General features: G+C 35.4%; 1 protein-coding gene across 2 annotated transcripts in view; it reads right to left on the reverse strand.

The window, feature by feature from the left end:
• Positions 1-16,756, reverse strand: part of LOC148942377 (uncharacterized) — a 59,903-nt gene extending 43,147 nt beyond the window's left edge. Inside the window, exon 1 of one of the 2 annotated variants that reach the window (XM_089102929.1) lies at positions 16,692-16,756. The gene's annotated coding sequence lies outside the window, so the exon portion shown is untranslated. Of the gene's footprint in view, positions 1-16,647 lie in introns of both variants that reach the window. The other variant, XM_089102931.1, reaches the window with a different exon arrangement.
• Between the last annotated feature and the right edge of the window lie 1,483 nt (positions 16,757-18,239).

Genomic DNA, 18,239 nt, shown 5'->3' on the forward strand with positions numbered 1-18,239 from the left:
GGCTTTTGACGATTTTTCAGACATTACCAGTGACTACCGCTTCTGCTGAGAGGAGCTTTAGCTGTCTTAAGCTATTAAAAACTTATCTGCGGAGCTCAACGGGCGAGGAGCGTCTGAACGGACTAGCTCACATGACCCTGAACCACGATATCCAGGTCGATGATGACCAAGTTTTTGATCGATTTGCAGCCAAAAAACACCGGCGGCCGTGACTGTGAGAGATTAGGTCGTCTTTCGTTGCTCGTTTCTCTAAGTTCAGTTGATTCTGTTTTTTAAACTTTAATTGTGCTTCATCCTCTGTAAACAATGTTAATATCAATCCATTTCTTGCTTTCATGGCTGCTATATTAGGTAGATTGAGGCCCCCATCCCTCCAAAACCAAATTCTGGGCAATTGTCTTTGATATAATATTATTTTTTATTTATTTGGTTCTCTAAAAAAAGGGTCCCATAGGCAAATATAAGGAATAATGCACTTCTTTTTTATATTTTATAAATTCTGCCGCTTTGTGGCAGTTCCAAAACATCTACTCGCCCAAAATAGAAACTCTCAATGCTTCTAACTTTTTTTTTAATTCTGACTTTGTTGGCAAAATTTTGTCATACATTCTCAAACAAAAAAAGTCTACAACTAGAAATACTCATGACAAGTGTTTACTTTCCATTTCTTTACCTAGCTACCCCCCCCCCATACCCCCGCCTGAAATCTTGCACTATAATAGATAATTTTCTTGCTCACATGACTGCTATAAAAAGGTAGACGGCCCCCCCCCAAAAAACAAACAAATCCTGGATACGCCACTGGCCTAAACATCAAGTCTTGTTCAAAGAACTGAAAAGCAGACTTACATCATACCCAGTTTTGTATCCTCCTGACTTTTCCAAGACTTTCTTCTAGCAAATAGACGCTTACGAGATAGCAATTGGAGCAACGCTGTCCCAGTCCTTAAGTGATGGAGATCATCCAATTTTCTACCTGTCGAGAAAACTGCTGGACAGAGAGACTTGATATGCGACGATCGAGGAGTGTCTTGCAGTGGTTTGGGCCCTCTCACGAGTCCGCTACTACCTATATGGGCGACATTTTGAGGTAGTAACGGACCACAATCCCCTTGGCATGGCTAAACTCTGTGAGAGGCAGTATCGCCTTGAAAGATGGGCTCTGTCTCCTCAAGAATATAGTTTCACAATCCGCGCAAGACCAGGGAAATTAAATGCTAACGCGGACGCCCTCTCGCGCCTCTAAGTAGCAGGCGTTGCTCTCTATGTAAATATGTGTGTTAATATTATTCTTTTTTAGATGGAAGAAGATGCATAAATCATCCTGTTGGAAGATAGGGACTTTCAAATAGAGGAGACATTTGCTAAGCTTATCGGCATCACCGAGGGTTCCTACGAGAACTTAGAGGACCTTCCAAACCTCTAGCCAATCGGGGAAGCATCCGGCGCCACCGGGAAGCTCCAACCAGCCGTATCGGCTGTGAACAACGCTACCGATATTCCATTTCTTACAACAACGAAGTAAAAAAACAAACGTCCAGGGGGGGCTGTACGGAGGAAACAGCACGAGTCCCTTAGAAAAATGTTTGACTACACTCCTCCTGCTCCCACTCTACTAACTATAGTGACAAACGAAATGGTTTTCACCAATAATAATGGCAAAAGAATCATAATACAAGAAGGAACAAAGCAATCGGATGATATGCTCGCCAAGTTTAACGTAACACAAACCTTTGAAGGTTTACAAACTCCGAGGAAAGGGAGGAACTGTTATGTACCAATTAATGGCTTCAGCGACCTTTCCAATGGTCTGAACTCAAATGTACCAATTAATGGATTACGTGACCTGTCACATGGGCTGACGTCACAGAGGAGTGCACGCCGAGTGAAGAAGGAATGAATTGATAGTATATAAGCAAGTGTTGTAAATATTATAGTTAGTTGAATTCTGGCTACAGATTAAAACGGTTCATAATACCTTTTGACTTACTTTATAATAACAGGGATGTCATAGGAAAAACATATGAATTACTACATGTCTATATAAAAATGAAATCCATTTTCAGTATGTGATAGCGTTTGTGACTTGACAATACAGAATACAATGGAAATGTTCTTTCAACAACAAAAATGGTAGCCATCAAGTAGGTATCCATACCATAAGTTCCTTTCAATTACAGAGGATAAAAAAAATCATGACCTAGATATATACTTACTCGTTTTGACCCCCCAATGAAAAATACTATTAGCTGTTTTTGAAGTAACAGTTTGTTTTATTTAAATTACTTTGTAAAAACAATTTGTATTTTAAAAAAAAATGGATCCTCACATTTATCCAAGCATACATCCGCTTATAAAAGTATTTGATATCACACCCTTTCACCATAGGTTACACTTTTTTTTCTGAAATGTGACTTTAGATACATATTACCTTCAAGTACAATTTGGAGCAAGTTGAGGATTTCCATTTTTATTATACTTTGTGGTAATGTTTGCTGAGCCCAGATGGACGACATATGTTATGCAGGAGCTCCTTATGAGGAGCTCCTTATGTAGCCACTATTTGTCAATGTTTGACAAATACCCTCTGGCTAACCTTTGGTATAGATTAGCTACCATCTGGCTGAGGAACTGGCTTCACTTCTTGGTAGTACAATGTTCCTTTTGAGGTTTCTTAAATGTAACGTGGCGTAAGGAGTAGGTTAGAAGATATAGAAGGTTTTTTTTTATATATAATTTAGTCTGTCAGAAGTGTTTCTCATCAATTCCTTATTTATATGTAAGCACAGGGAGTTGAAGATGGCATGGACATTCTTCATTGTATATTTACAGTAATCCAATGGACATCTTGGCTGGTATGTTTTGCAGCTTTTTGTGGGCTTCTTTACCCTTTTCAGAAAAGGGATAATATAATATTAGATTTATTCGTAATTAATTAATCACACAATGAATACATTCTTCTAATCCCCCAAAGGCTCCTAGGCCTGTAAAAGAGGGGAATACATACATTTCAATTAAGCACTAAACCAATAAAAGAAAAATGTTAAACACATTAAATATAATTGAATAAATTAAACAGACTCCAATCAATGCTAAACGAAAAGGAGACACACACACACAAAAAAACTTTAACGGCAGAAAAGCTGGGACGGCAGCTATCCATGTAATAACATTTACTATAGATAGTTACGGGCATCATAATTGCAAAACAAAACAAAGACGAGAAAAAAAAAACAATATTTAAAAAAAAAGCGATTTTAAGACCCCCCCCCCCAAGAAAAAAGAAGAAGATGTAGGACAATCCAATAAATAAATCAAAATTCTAAATATATATTTGAAACCAAGCCAAAAGAAAAAAATTAGACAAACTCAGTACCCCTCACAACAAACGTTTCTAACCCAGGATAGGGCCAACCCCTAAATAATAATAATTAAATTTAAAAAAAAAACTAAACATGAAAAATCAAGACATTAAAAAATAATAATAGAAAAATAAAGCATTCATAAAATGGAGGCAGGAGGAGTAGCAGGTTTTTTTGAGACCTTTTAAATGGAGATATAAAGGAAAATCCTGGAGAGAGAAGCATTTTGTAATTTATTTGGATTTTGTTTCCACGAAAATACAACAAAACAGCATTTTTTTTCAATCTAGGGGGGCGATTACCCCTCCCCTCTCTAATTTAGTACCTCTGTGACAAAAGCATTTCAACCTCAAGTTATGGTCTGGCATCACCTTATTGAGTTTCATGAACACTTTAGCACACAGTGTTGAAACTCTCTTTTTAATGATAAAAGGACATCAAAAAGTCCTGGGGAGAGAAGCATTTTGTAATTTATTTGGATTTTGTTTCAACGAAAATACAACAAAAGAGCATTTTTTTTCAACCTAGGGGGCGATTGCTCTTCCCCTCTCCTCTCTAATTTAGTACCTCTATGTCAAAAGCATTCCAACCTCAAGTTACGGTCTGGCATCACCTTATTGTGTTTCACAAACACTTTAGCACACAGCGTTGAAACTCTCTTCTTAATGATAAAAGGACATCAAAAAGTGGAGGATGACACAGTCTCAGCACGGGTTCTGATTCTAATTTCAATTTCAATTCGTTCTAATTTCAATTTGTTATTAACAATGATTAGCTTGAAGGGACAACTGGAAGACGTTGCACAGGGGATAAGCAAGGACGTTCAGACATACCCTGAACGTCCTTACTTAAGATTCCTGGTTGCATTCCATTTGAAAACTTAGATTTGTTGACCTTAAGTTTACCAAGGCTAACAAGAACTATTCGTTCATCTACTCACGAGTTGGGGATTGTGCTACTTAGAACATCATGGCATTACAGAAATAGATACACAAGACTGTTTGATGACGTCCTTACTTAAGATTCCTGTTTGCATTCCATTTGACAACTTAGATTTGTTGACTTTAAGTTTACCAAGGCTAACAAGAACTATTCGTTCATCTACTGACGAGTTGGGCATTGTGCTAATTAGAACACCATGACATTACAGAAATAGATACACAAGACTGTTTGATGAAAGAGTAGGCAAACTAAGCATTCAAACACGTTAGCCTTATCCACTGGTGATGGTTATGACTTCTAGCAGAAATGTACCTCCGGAAAGATATGACATTTTCCTTGGTATTGAGGTTATCTTTTCCTCAATAAAACTTCAACTTCCTGATGATCTTAGGAACAAAATTCATATATTTTGGATGATTCTCCTTGTCTTTCTCTTGCTGTAGCCTCAGCTTTAGCCTTCCTGTTGGCATCTTGACATATCTTGTTGCTGCCAATTGATGAAGCATGAGTGTTTCTTATCTGATGATAGGAAAATCTTTTGCAATGAGCACCAGTTTAAAAGGCATATGCTCATTGTGTATAGCTGGATAGTCAATACGATTTTGAGGAAAAAGCTCAAGTCGAGGACAACTATTCAGGTAGAATACAGAAGGGGTAAGTTAGTGCACAGAGTTTTCAATAGGGGGTAGGGACTCATTTTTTTTTTTTTTTATGTTCTCTTTTCATTTTTTTAAAGATTTGTTTTTGAAGCACTTGACAAACAGCTAAAGGGAGGAGCAAGTCGACAATGCGGATCAGAAAAATGAAAGCCAAGGTGACATTGACTTATCCCGATCTCGCGTATATATCAGAGCTCTATGTGTGCTGCACAGTTCTGCCACGCTTGGCACCGTTCCGCCATGCTTGGCATCACATGATCCAAGGAGTATGGGATCTGGCTACCATAATATTTTGTTGGTTCATCAGCCATGTAGTGAAGACCATTTTAGGATAAACTAGACAAGAAAGGCAAACTTGCTCTGCTAGATGCAGAATAGCCAAGGCCATGAATACACAGGATTGTGTGGAATTTGAAGTCACTGATGATTATCAGACCAGCAGAATTGTTTAGATTTGTGGATTAAGTCATTTCACCAATGATTGTATATGGTGCTGATTCACATTATATGGGACAAAAATGCACTAGGGCTCCAATGACACATCAAAAGAGAGTTTTTTTCTGATAATATAATATCAAGCCATAAAAATTCAATCAAAGATAAATTAAAAATGCTTAATGACTTTAGGATGGAAGCTTTCTCCGTGAGAAAACTTCCATCCTCTCAAAAGTCATCAGTGAAACCTATAGCAGAAATTGTGGTATTGTATTGGCAGAAATTGTGGTATTGTATTGGCAGAAATTGTGGTATTGTATCTCAACTAATTCAGCAATGTATATTGCTTCTTCTTTTAAAAGCTTGTTAGTGAAACAGTGGCAAAGAAAAAAAAATGTGCAAAATTATTCGCTTTGGGAGACCTGTAGCCTACTGGATGACTGATCATAAGTCGGGTGATTAGATCTAGATGATAAGGAGACAGGCCCAGAAAACGCACAGGTAAAACTTTAGATAGTTAAGTTATAATTTATGCATGATAAATAACGTTCCTCAGATTACAATCTGTAATATTTTTCAATAGAAGAGGAACTGGATATGTTGCAAGATGCTTCAATTAAAGCTGCACAAGAAGTACCTGAACAAGTAACATATGAAGAGGAAAAATCCGAGAGAGAGAAAGGTTGTTTATAAAAGGTGAAAGACAGACTACTAGATGCCTATGGCGGAAATACCACTGCCCCCCCCCACACCCTAATTTTTCCTTGCAGAGGAGTGCATATTGTTTTCCATAAATATATTGAATAAAAAACATACTAGCAAGCAATTTTTGGACTTTCTTAGCAACAAATTCAAAAGTGAATAAAACAAAAATTAACAGTCCAAAATGCAGTTTCGAATGAAAAATGAAGTGTATGTAGTGTATCTGCCAAAATAGCTCATTCTAAAGAGCATCCAGATGAGTAAGAAGTCTTACAGTGAAAGAAAATCAACACTACAAGCTTCTTACATGCAACATTACAAGAGACAAAAAGCAGGGAAATTGTCCCATGAATATGTAGAATGAAAGAAAATGAACAAGGTTTTAAGATTAGCAAATTTACTTCATGTCTTTGGCTCCTTGAAAAAAATGCCAAGCTCAAGAAGAAATGAGGATAATGGCAAGAAGAAATATTTCAATTAGCTATGACTATTATCAGCTCCCTGCAGCACCAAGCCATCTGAGGTAAGCACAGCTGCAATAGCTACTCCTCCGCACTGATTTATCCAAAACCCCAACCAAACCATTCAAGGCCAACCCACATTCTTGGGCCCAAATATCTGGCCAAAAGCAAACTTTGGCAATCTCCCATTCTTCATCCATAAAACTTAACCCGCGCATCTTCACGTTTCTTTCATAACAGCCTTAAAAAGTGGGATCGAATCACATTTTTCTAACAGCTTATTGTTCAACATATGGTCAGTTAAATGGATACCTAAGAATACTCTTAGACCATTCTGGTTAGGGTAACAAGTAAACAAGACTTAAAGTGCTTGAAGATATTACAGTTTATTAAATAGTACCAATAAGGGTATCACCCCAAAATATCTTTAAAATGGAGGGAAGTTCTAACTCTGTACAAATATATCACCCTAGGAAAGATGGAACAGATAGGCTAGAAATTTAATTAGAAAATAAAGATGGCATTTCATAAATGGACAAAGTTTTTAGAAAATAGGGGAGGATTTCATCAAAATTCTTAATATTATAATCAAAAGCATCAACCCCAGAGAAGGTTCTGAGACAACTAAGTTTTTCAGACAGGCACCAAACCTAGGAGATGTACCAATTGGCAACACTTCAGCCACATGAGAAATGCATGCCAAAACCATTTTGAAAATAAAATCGTGAAAACATACAAGCAAAGGACACCCTGAAGAAAATTACCACCAAAATCAGGTTGAATGATGAAAATTTTATTGCAAAATCTTATATCTAGAAACAAAAATCGCACAATGGATAAAAAGACCTTGATATTAGTGACATCGCTAGTAGGAGCCAAGTTCCTTAAAGAGAAGCAAAAGTGACATATGCTAAAGCAGGGAAAATAGAATAGCAGACTACGGTTGTTGAAAAAGCAACAAAACAGAAGATTTACTGTCCAAAAGGTTGCAGCTCCCTGAGCAAAAACGCAAACAAATTCATACTGTCACATGACATAACTTATGTCTTCAAACTTGACTTGGTTTACAAACTGGCTCCCCTAAAAGTTCAGGTAGGACTGAAAGATTAAAACGTAGTGAAGTATTTGGATGTGATCTTTTCATCCTACAACATTACAAACTGGCTCTCCCAAAAGTTCTGGTAGGATTGAGAGATCAAAACATAGATAAGTATTTGGAATGCAATCTTTCGTCCTAAAATGTTATTTGGTACAAACTGGCCAGTTATTTACAGCATTACAAGCCAGTTATTTGGTTTGGGATGCGGGTCAGTGGTGTGACTCTGTATTTGTGTTATATTTCTTTAATGACTAACAAATCAATCAAACAAATTATCTTCATTTCAGGTATAAATATAAGCTATTCAAGAAAGTACTTCATTTTTTTAAACCTAAAGGTCATTTAAAATTCCAAGAACTGTACATAAAAGATTTATTTCTTAATATTTTTTTTAGAAATTGTATAAAATTTAAATAGTGATCCAATTGATGATGGCTATTTCTGAATACATCGGGGAGAAGGAGAAATTCTGGCTGTAAAGGTAAGTATAATTTATACCGACTGGGCCTAAGTTTATCTTAAAAAATTACATTAAATTACACTTGGTAGCAATAGGACAAATAGTTTCTAGATAATCTGAATATTTACCAATTATACTAGTTGTTACCTTTAAAAGTTTGCCCTAGCAACTTCTATTACTGGCCGTTGCATTTCTAGGCTATTAAGCAATTTCTTTATTTGATTTTATTTAAAATAATGAACCAATTGATGATGAGAAGCAAGTGCAAAAAATTAATGAAAATTAAAATTAATATATTTAACCTGTTACATAAAGAAGGCATGGGTGCATTTCCAAGCAAGTCAATCATAATTTTTGGAAGTAGGGTTAAAAGAGACACACTGAGTGGCATATTTTTTTAACAGCTAATAAATAAATCAACACATTTATCTTCATTCCAGGTGTAAACACAGGCTAATGAAAATACTGCACTTTGTAACACAATTTTTGTTGAAATTCAGCAAAGATTGATTTCAAAATCAACTTCAAATTAATGTAATAAAAACAATCATCTATGATTTTCTGGTGCTGCATAGTTCTGATTTTTTACCTGTTCATTAAGAAGATATAAGGCTATAAGTTTCTTTTTTCTAGAGCTTATAAACACTATCTTGCATTTTGAAATTTTTCCCACTGAAAATCAGACGAATAAATTGTCTAGTGTGACCCGCTATTATAATTATCGCTTTAGCATGGGAATTTTGTTTCCGATTTTTTAATACGATATTTCGCGGAAAAAAATCGCGTATGTGGGAACCCACAGTTTGTGAAAGTTATCACTGTCTATTAAAAAGATTTTATCCTTATTTGAACTTTTGTTTAAATTACTGACTTAGCCACAGAAGACTTCTATTAAACCCATTATATATAAGACTAAATTGTCAGTAAGATGGTGCTTATCTTAGTCTGATCTGTAGAAGTATAGAGTCATGTGATGTATGTGAATGTATAATTGCGTGAGTTGAGAAATAAAGTTTATTGAAAGTATAGGTTTTGTGGAAGATGTTTAGTGAACGTATTAAGGGAATGAATATTTTACAAGATTTAGAAACTTATGGCAATTGCTCAAGTTGGCAGTGGAGCACAGATGAAAAATTTTATAATTTGTTTTTCTTTGTTTCTGTTTTGGTTCTTGTTTTTCGTTGCTTCTGCAATGTAAAATAAACGAAAGTTATTTTTCATTCTTTATTTTGTATTGCCATGGCCCTAGGGCATTAATGCAATAAAACCCACTGAAGTGTATCCATTTTCTTTAAACAGACAGGAGGTCTATACCTCCTAGCTTCAACAAATTCAAATGTAATTTTGAGACAAGGGATTCTAAAATAGGTTATCAATTTGTAAATGAACCTCTGATGTGAATGAGTCATTTGTAAAAAAAAAAAATCTTGTAGAAAACAAGCAAGACAAATGATGGGCGTAAAAGTATCATTTTTTACCCATCAAATGCAAGGTCATAAATGTAGGGCATTCTTAAGATAGAAATGAACAAAGCTTCAATTATGCATCTGTGTTCCTTAAACAGACAGAAGGGATAAACCTTCAAGCTTTGACATATTCAATCACACTTTTGGGCTCTTTCTTTTCCAGGGAGACATTCTTTGGATTTTTTTCCTCATCTAATTAAAGCAATAGGGACTGCATCAGGTACAAATGACAAACCACTTAGCTTACATATCCAGGGGAAAATCATGCAGCTCTCCCATACTTCACCCCAATCCCCCTAATGTGCAAATATATAGCCAAAATTATATATTTCAAATACATTCTGCTTCCTGTCACTGTTTTTCTAGTTCTTGTTTTGTCAGAGTTGATTGAATTTACAGGTACATTGGTCAAAACAAGAGAGAGAGATTGGCAAAAAAAAAAAAAGAGAAATGTGTAATTTTAGGTATAGATGTGAACATGAGGAGAGTTGGGGTAAAGTAGAGCAGGGTTGCAGGCAAAATGCGCTAGCTACAATTGTTCAGCATAGTATGTTTTGGAAGAAAATATTTTTCTGTATAAATTTTTGGAATAAAGTATTGTAATATGTTTTGTGAGGGGAGGAGGGCTAAGCAAAGGAGGGCCAGGGATTACCTCACATATGTTTTGAAAAGTAATTGTAATCTATGATATGGAAGAATTCCTGTTAAGATTTTCCAAAGTACACCTTGGAAATTCTTTGGTTAAGTTTGGAAAGCACTTGATGCCAAAACTGCTTCCACAAACTTGTTAAAAGATATAAACCCTCTGACACACATACAAACAAATTCCTACCATTTTTAGATGATTAATTAAAAAAAACTTTCCGAAAAATAAGTTTTTCAAAGAAAAGTAAAGGCCATTTTAAACTTAAGGTCAGCAGATACAAATAGGCCTACCTTTTAAAATTCACTCAAAACGACCAGAAATCACTATTAAAGAATAAATGAAGAGGGCTAAATAGTATCAACTGAATAGCCCGCCTGCTGTGAATTAGAAGAAGAAGAAGAAACCCAAATCGAACAGAAATTAAATAAGCAATCATAGCAAAAACATACAACAAGTAATAATATAAATGAATAAATAGGTCTTAAAGCAAGTAATGCTTAGATTGAATATGAATTTCAAGCTTAAAATGAAAAAAAATCTTCCTACTGAAGTATAAATGAAACATAAAACGAACAGAAATAAAATAAACAATCAATGCAAACAAACCCACAATAGATATTAATGTAAATTAATAAATAAATCTTAAATCGAGTGAAACTTAAATTGAATACGCAAATCAAGCTTGAAACAAGCCAAAATCACCACAAACAAGAGTTTGGGTATGACCTCCTTCTCTCACTATAAAAGTCTAAAACCTACTGCGTCATTGGCACTTTACTAAAAACCAATTTTATTGCAAATATTTTTTTTGTACTTGATATTTAAAATAAACATTAAAATTATAGTAAAATTTTTAACCGATGAGCTTTGAACGATTAATATCATTATAAATCAAATATTCAGTTTAATTTATTAGTTCTTTCTAAGGTTGTACAAGACGAATTAAATTTCACTACAAACAAGAAATTGGATACTGCCCCCCTCCTTAACTGTAAATAAAAACCAAAAGCCTACTGCATCATTGGCACTTAATTGAAAATAAATTATATTACAAATATTTTCTTTTCCACTTCTTACACTGTTGAAAATAAAAATAAATTACAGTGAAATAAATTCTTGAACTGATGGATCTTTCAACAATTAATATCATTATTCATCAAATATTCAATTTGATATTGTTTATACTTTCCAAGACTGTTCAAGACGCATATAGTTTTCAATAACAAATAACAATAACAAGCGCCAATGACGCAGTAGGTCTTAGACTTTTACAGTGAGAGAAGGAGGCCATACCCAAACTCTTGTTTGTGGTGATATTTGTTCGTTTCAAGCTTGATTTGCATATTCAATTTAAGTTTCACTCGTTTTAAGATTTATTTATTAATTTACATTAATATCTATTGTGTGTTTGTTTGCATTGATTGTTTATTTAATTTCTGTTTGTTTGAAGTTTCATTTATACTTCAATCAGAAGATATTTTTTTTCATTTTAAGCTTGAAATTCATATTCAATCTCAGCATTACTCGCTTTAAGATCTAATTTTTGATTTATATTATTGCTTGTTGTATGTTTTTGCTATGATTGTTTATATAATTTCCGTTCGTTTTTGTTTTAATTTATTCTTTAGTAGTTATTTCTGGTCGTTTTGAGTTTGAATTTTAAAAGTTATTTATATCTGCTTAGCTTAACTTTAAAATGGCCTTTACTTTTTTGGAAAAACTTATTTTTCGGAAAGTTTTTTTTTAATTAATTTTTGTTTGTTATTGCAAAAAATTTCATGTTTTTAAAAATTCCTTATTTCTAAATCAAACTTTAAAAAAAATCAAATATTCATCAAAATATCAAAACTGATATCAAAGTAACAATATCAAAGTGAGAAAATGGGTTTGTGTCAACCTTGGAGTTTTTATTATCTGAACTATTTTGAACTATTTTTAACAAAATTGCTATCTCAAAATTTTTATCGGATGTTTTTGGGGAAAAAGGGCATGGGGGAACTAGATTAAGCTTCGGTCTTTTTTGACTCTTTAAAAGTGACCTAGAACTTTCTATTTTCAATCATATGAGCCCTCTCTAAAGTTTATACGAGTATCCCTTATATAAGAACCATATGTATCCACAGAGTATAACTTACAACGCCTGTCCCTGGGCCCTGGGGGGTTGTGTCGACCCGGGAGTTTCAATATCTCATGATTGAACTATTTTTAACAAAATGGTCATCTGAAATTTTTATCGGATGGGTTTATCCATCCAATACGCCCAAAGGCGTGGAGGGTGGGAGGGGCTAGTTGCCCTCTGATCTTTTTTCACTGTGAGATGAAATGAACTACAGCTTTTAATTTCCATTCAAATGAACCCTCTCTGAAGTTTATACAAGCATACCTTCCACAAGAACCATATATGCCCCCAGAGCAATACTTACAACACCTTCCCTGGCCCTGGAGGGGGGGGGATTGTGTTAACACAGGAGCTTTTCTTATCTGATCTTTGAACAATTTTTAACAAAATGACCATACGTAAAGGTGTTTTTGTTATATGATCTTTCAACAATTTTTAACAAAATGGCTACCTCAAATTTTTTATCAGATGTATTTGGGGAAAAAGGGCTTGGGGGCCAGTTGCCTTCTGATCACTTTTGACTCTTAAGAAGGGCACTAGTACTCTCGATTTCCAATCAAATGAACCCCCTTTGAAGTTTATACAATGACCCCTTTGATATGAAGTGCCTCTGGGAAAAAAAATGGAGTGTGGGGGGAGGCTAGCTGCCCTCCAACGACTTTTGACTCTTAAAATTTTAATTACAACTTTCAATTTACAATCAAATGAACCCTCTAGGAATTTTATACAAGCATCCCTTCCATAACAACCATATATGCCCCCAGGGTATAACTTACAACACCTACCCCCGGGCCCTGGGGGGCTGTGTTGACACCAGAGTTTTTTGTTATTAGAACTTTGAACTATTTTTTATAAAATTCTCTCGAAATTTTTATCTGATGCATTTAGGGTGTGGAGAAGGTAGGGGGGCTAGTTTCCCTCTGATCTCTTTTGAATCTTAAAAAGTGAACACGAACTTTCAATTTCAAATCAAATGAGCCCTCTCCAAAGTTTATACAAGCATCCCTTCCATAAGAACTATATATGCCCCTAGAGTATTACTCATAATGCCTGCCTCTGGGCCCTATCAGGTTCTGTTGACACAGGAATTTTTCTTATCTGACCTTTGAAATATTTTGAATGAAATGGCTATTATAAAAATTTTATTGCATGGGCTTGGGGAAAAAATGGTGAGTGGGAGTGGGCTAGTTGCCCTCGGATATCTTTGGCTCTTAAAAATTGAACTAGAACTTTCAATCAAATGAGCCCCCTTTGAAGTTTATATGAGTATCCTTTCATAAGAACCATATACGCCCCCAGGACAATACTTACAATGCCTATCCTGTGGGCTCTGGGGGGTGTTTTTGTTATCTAATTTTTGAACAGTTTCCAAAACACTGGCAATCTCAGAATTTGTAGGAGATAGGTTCAGGGAAAAAAGAGCATGGGGGGGGGGCTAGTTTAACTCTCTTGACTCTTAAAAAGTGAACTAGAACTTTCAATTTCCAATCAAATGAGCCCTCTATGAAGTTTATACAAGCATCCCTTTATGTTTACTTACTTACTTTTATCAAAAACTGGTTCCCCCAAAAGTTCTGGTAGGACTGAGAGATCAAACCATAGCTAAGTATTTGGATGCAATCATTCATCCTACAACATTACAAACTGGCTCCCCAAAAGTTCAGGTAGGACTGAGAGATCAAAATGCAGATAAGTATTTGGAATGTTATCTTTCATCCTAAAATGTTATCTGGTACAAACTGGCCAGTTATTACAAGCCAGTAATTTGGTTTGGCATGCAGGTCAGTGGTGTGACTCTGTAAGCTTAGCCAGAGTTGACCCAGCTCTAAATGGGTACCTGGAGAAACCTGGGGAAGGTAAGCAGGAAGGGTGTGCAAAAGCACAGGATGACTGGCCCCCAAATGGCCCACAGGATGGATGGCATTATACTTCCTGGCTGAAGGGCCACAAAACAGAGGTCAGCACTGCTGGTTAAGGGTCTAGTGCTGCCATACGTACTTACTTATTTTTATCACAAACTGGCTCCCACAAAAGTTCTGGTAGGACTGAGAGATCAAACCATAGCCAAGTATTTGGATGCAATCTTTCATCCTACAACATTGCAAACTGGCTCCCCAAAAGTTCAGGTAGGACTGAGAGACTAAAATGTAGCAAAGGATTTGGAGTGCAATCTTTCATTGTACAACATTACAAACTAGCTTTCCCAAAGTTCTGATATGACTGATAGATCAAAATGCAGCTAAGTATTTGGAATACAATCTTTCATCCTACAACATTACAAACTGGTTCTCCCAAAAGTTTGGGCAGGACTGAGAGATCAAACCAAAGCTAAGTGTTTGGAATGCAATCTTTCATCCAACAACATTACAAACTGGCTCTCCCAAAAGTTTGGGTAGGACTGAGAGATTAAAATGTAGCCCAGGATTTGGAATGCAATCTTTCATTGTACAACATTACAAACTAGCTTCCCCAAAGTTCTGGTAGGACTGAGAGATCAAAATGTACCTAAGTATTTGGATGCAATCTTTCATCCTACAACTTTACAAACTGGCTCCCTCATTAATTAAGGTAGGACTGAGAGAATCAAAATGTGACTAAGTATTTGGATGCAATCTTTCATCCTACAACATTACCAGTCTTCAATCAGTCTTGAATGTTATAACACCTTTACTGGATTTTATCAACTTTAAACCCAGTAGGATCTTAAATTAATTCAGTGACCAGAGTTAATTGTGTGACCATTCTTTCAAAACATTTTATACAGATTAAAAAAGTTGTAATCTACTGACCTATTTTATGAACATTTATTTACTTTACAAAAATAGATTTGTGCTGATTTCAATTTTGCATAACCCTAATTGACAAGTAGAAGAGGGGCTGTAAACCCAAGGCAAGTGCCATTGTACCTGCCTGGAGAGTCTCCCTTAAACTGCAGAAATAAGGTAACAGGGGCTGACACTTCCCTTGTCTTTTGGGGTGATAGCTGGATCAAGAATGACAGAAAATTCTGTGGTTTTAAGTCCAGTGTTGAACTTTATACAGAAGCATGTGGAAAAAAAAACAAATAAGTATATTGTTATCAAGCAGTGAGTTTTTCTCAAAGCAAGCTCTGAAAGATTCTATTGATATATGCACAACAGTTCTCAACAAAGACATTAATCAGAGTTGTAGGGGCTCTCACCCGGCTTCTGCCTTTTATGGGGATATTTATGAGGTTATGTCAGAAGGGTTTGTAAATGAAGTTCCAACCCCTTGTTTTGACATTCTTGACCCAGCTGACATTCCTGCCATTCCTGAGTATGTGAGTATGATTGTTGCCTCATGATTGGATGATTGTAAAGTAATGCTAAGTTTTCTTGTAGAGAAGCACAAAACCTCTGTAGTACCTAGCTCTGAGAACCAGCCACTCATGTGGCCATCTCTGCCCCAACCAGAAAGGACTATCCTAGTTGTTTTTTTCAAATCTGCCTGCAGGCTTGATTGCTAATCCTACCAAGCAAAAGTAGTTCTTGAGGAAAATTGGACCCACTGATAAAATAGACAGAATCAAACAAAGAAGAGACATGCTGTTTATACATATGACAGACAAAACATCCACAAGTTCTGTTGCCTCTGGGGCCTGAGAAACTAAGGTAAAGCCTGCTTTCTGTTCAAATTCCACTATGTACAGACCTGTAAAATATACAAATTTCCAAGAGTAAGAAATCAGAAGAGGGTTAACATACAAGCTTGGCAATACCTTCCTGGAATATTTTCTGGCCCTGGATTCAGTAACAAAAGTTTCATTTCTCCTGATCTTTTTCCAAAATGGCAAATGGTAGCTTGTCTAGAATTTTACCTTATTTTGCGACCTAGGCTACTTATTAGCCTATGAAGCTTATATAAACTTTAATGATACCTAGGCCAAAATACCTAGTTGACTTTCTAGGTGGTAATATGTAGGTTTTATAATAATGTAGGCTTACTGTTGATGTGACTATTGACTGTCCACCTAATAGGTATCTAACCCAAGCTAGGCTGATTTGTCCAAAACTAGGTAGGCTACTGTCTAAGCACAGAAGCTCTAGAGATGGTAAATCATGTAATTATTTTCCTTCCCTCTCAATATGTTTCTTTAAATTCAAGCCATCTGAGCTTGTAATGAGCCAAGTTTATTTTTAGGTGATCAGTCTAAAATAAAAGCCAGCTTAGAAGAGAGCCCTTTTTCTACTTACATATAGCCTAGTTTACACTGTTGGAATTCTTGAGAAAAACCAGAAAGCTATGAAATAGACTACGATTAGCCACTATACTGACCAACAAACACAATTGTACTTTGTAACTTTGAAAAGACTAATCACCTTTCAGTTTGGTTAAATTCCGCCTGGGCTGCACGTGCTTCAGATTTTAATTTTGATGATAGTAACGTTGATTCGTTGATTCTCCGAGTCGTGTTTTTAGAGCTATGTTTCAGGCATCGGGTTTGGAGTGTATTTATGGAATGTGTTGCATAAATGGTGTTCCCATTATTAAAATTTTTTATGTGTTCACTTTAATAGCTTTAATAAATACAAAATAATTAAGATTTAAGGAATAAATATCAGCATAGGCCTATGTATATTAAACAGACAAAGCACATTCATTTGTATGTTTTTTAGTAAAGCGTAAATTTTGTACTTTCTTTTAGAAGGCATAGGGATTTTGAGCCCTACTCGTCTTGACTCAGTTATTTGTTGTAATTCCTGTTTATCTTGGGTTTTATTTATTTATTGATGCTGATTTGTGGTAGTTCTACGATTGGTAGGTTATTTGATTCTATTTTGTTCATTTTTAGTTTAATGAAGTTCTTTACTTTTCTTTGAAAAACTTATTTTATGGAGAAAGTTTTCTTTTAATTCCTTTCAGGATTTACCGTTTTCCCGTCATATCTTTTTGTGTCCGGGGGGAGGGGGGAGAAGGGGAAGTGTATACATTTGTAGTTGGGGCAGTGTTGCTAGATCGGACGGAACAGATATTGCCTTTTTGATTCCAAAATTATACTTTTTTGGACAGATTTAGGCTACGCACAGGTTTATTCTCCCAGGTTTCACGAACAGGCCAATAAGGCGAAGCAAAAGTAAAAATAGCATAGAAAATAAATAAAAAAAACCTTTTTATTGTCCAGGGAAAGAATCTTGGTTCACAATTATTCTTCTTCTTCTATTTAACAGATGGCGGACGTTTCAGTAATACTAATTAGCCCTTTTCCTTTTGCTTCACTCTGCGGGCTAAAGAGCTACTGGCTTGATTGCCTCATATTTATTAGATATTTTCAGATATCTTTCAGTAGATCTTTCGACTCTAGGAGTTCAATTATGAGATGATAGATTTCAATTTTTATACTCTGTGTGCAGGTATAGTTGGCTAGGCTCTTGGCTGATAGTGAGATTTTGTGGTGTTTGAAGCATTTTAACAGTTTACAAAGCAAGGTATGTTGTGCAGACGTCTGCATATTACATTCAAATCGGCAATGGTCAATTGTTCCATTATTCATATTACAATGCCTGCAAAGAGGGGACAGGGGAATTGAACCACTTGAATTAGAAAACTTACACGAGAATGCAAGAAAATTTAGTCCATTTGTTCCAGAACGAATTCTATGATAAATTTTAGAAAAATACTTACTGGGAAAGGATAGAATTATTCTTATTAAAATTAATATTTGATAGTCTCCATTGGTAAATATCTCTAATCGGGATTGGTCTCCCACTTGGCTGGTCAATATTTATAGCATTTTTTGCTATTTCATCAACCTGATGATTACCACTTATGCCAGAGTGGCTAGGAATATACTGAAAATAAGTTCTTATGCCAATTGAAGCAAGATTATCTATAATACTGAGACAATGATAAGTGTCTAAGTGTCAATG

Source organism: Artemia sp. Qi Xiang Cuo, chromosome 17, assembly GCF_049724085.1.
Source record: "Artemia sp. Qi Xiang Cuo chromosome 17, ASM4972408v1, whole genome shotgun sequence".
Classification (NCBI taxonomy): Eukaryota; Metazoa; Arthropoda; class Branchiopoda; order Anostraca; family Artemiidae; genus Artemia; species Artemia sp. Qi Xiang Cuo.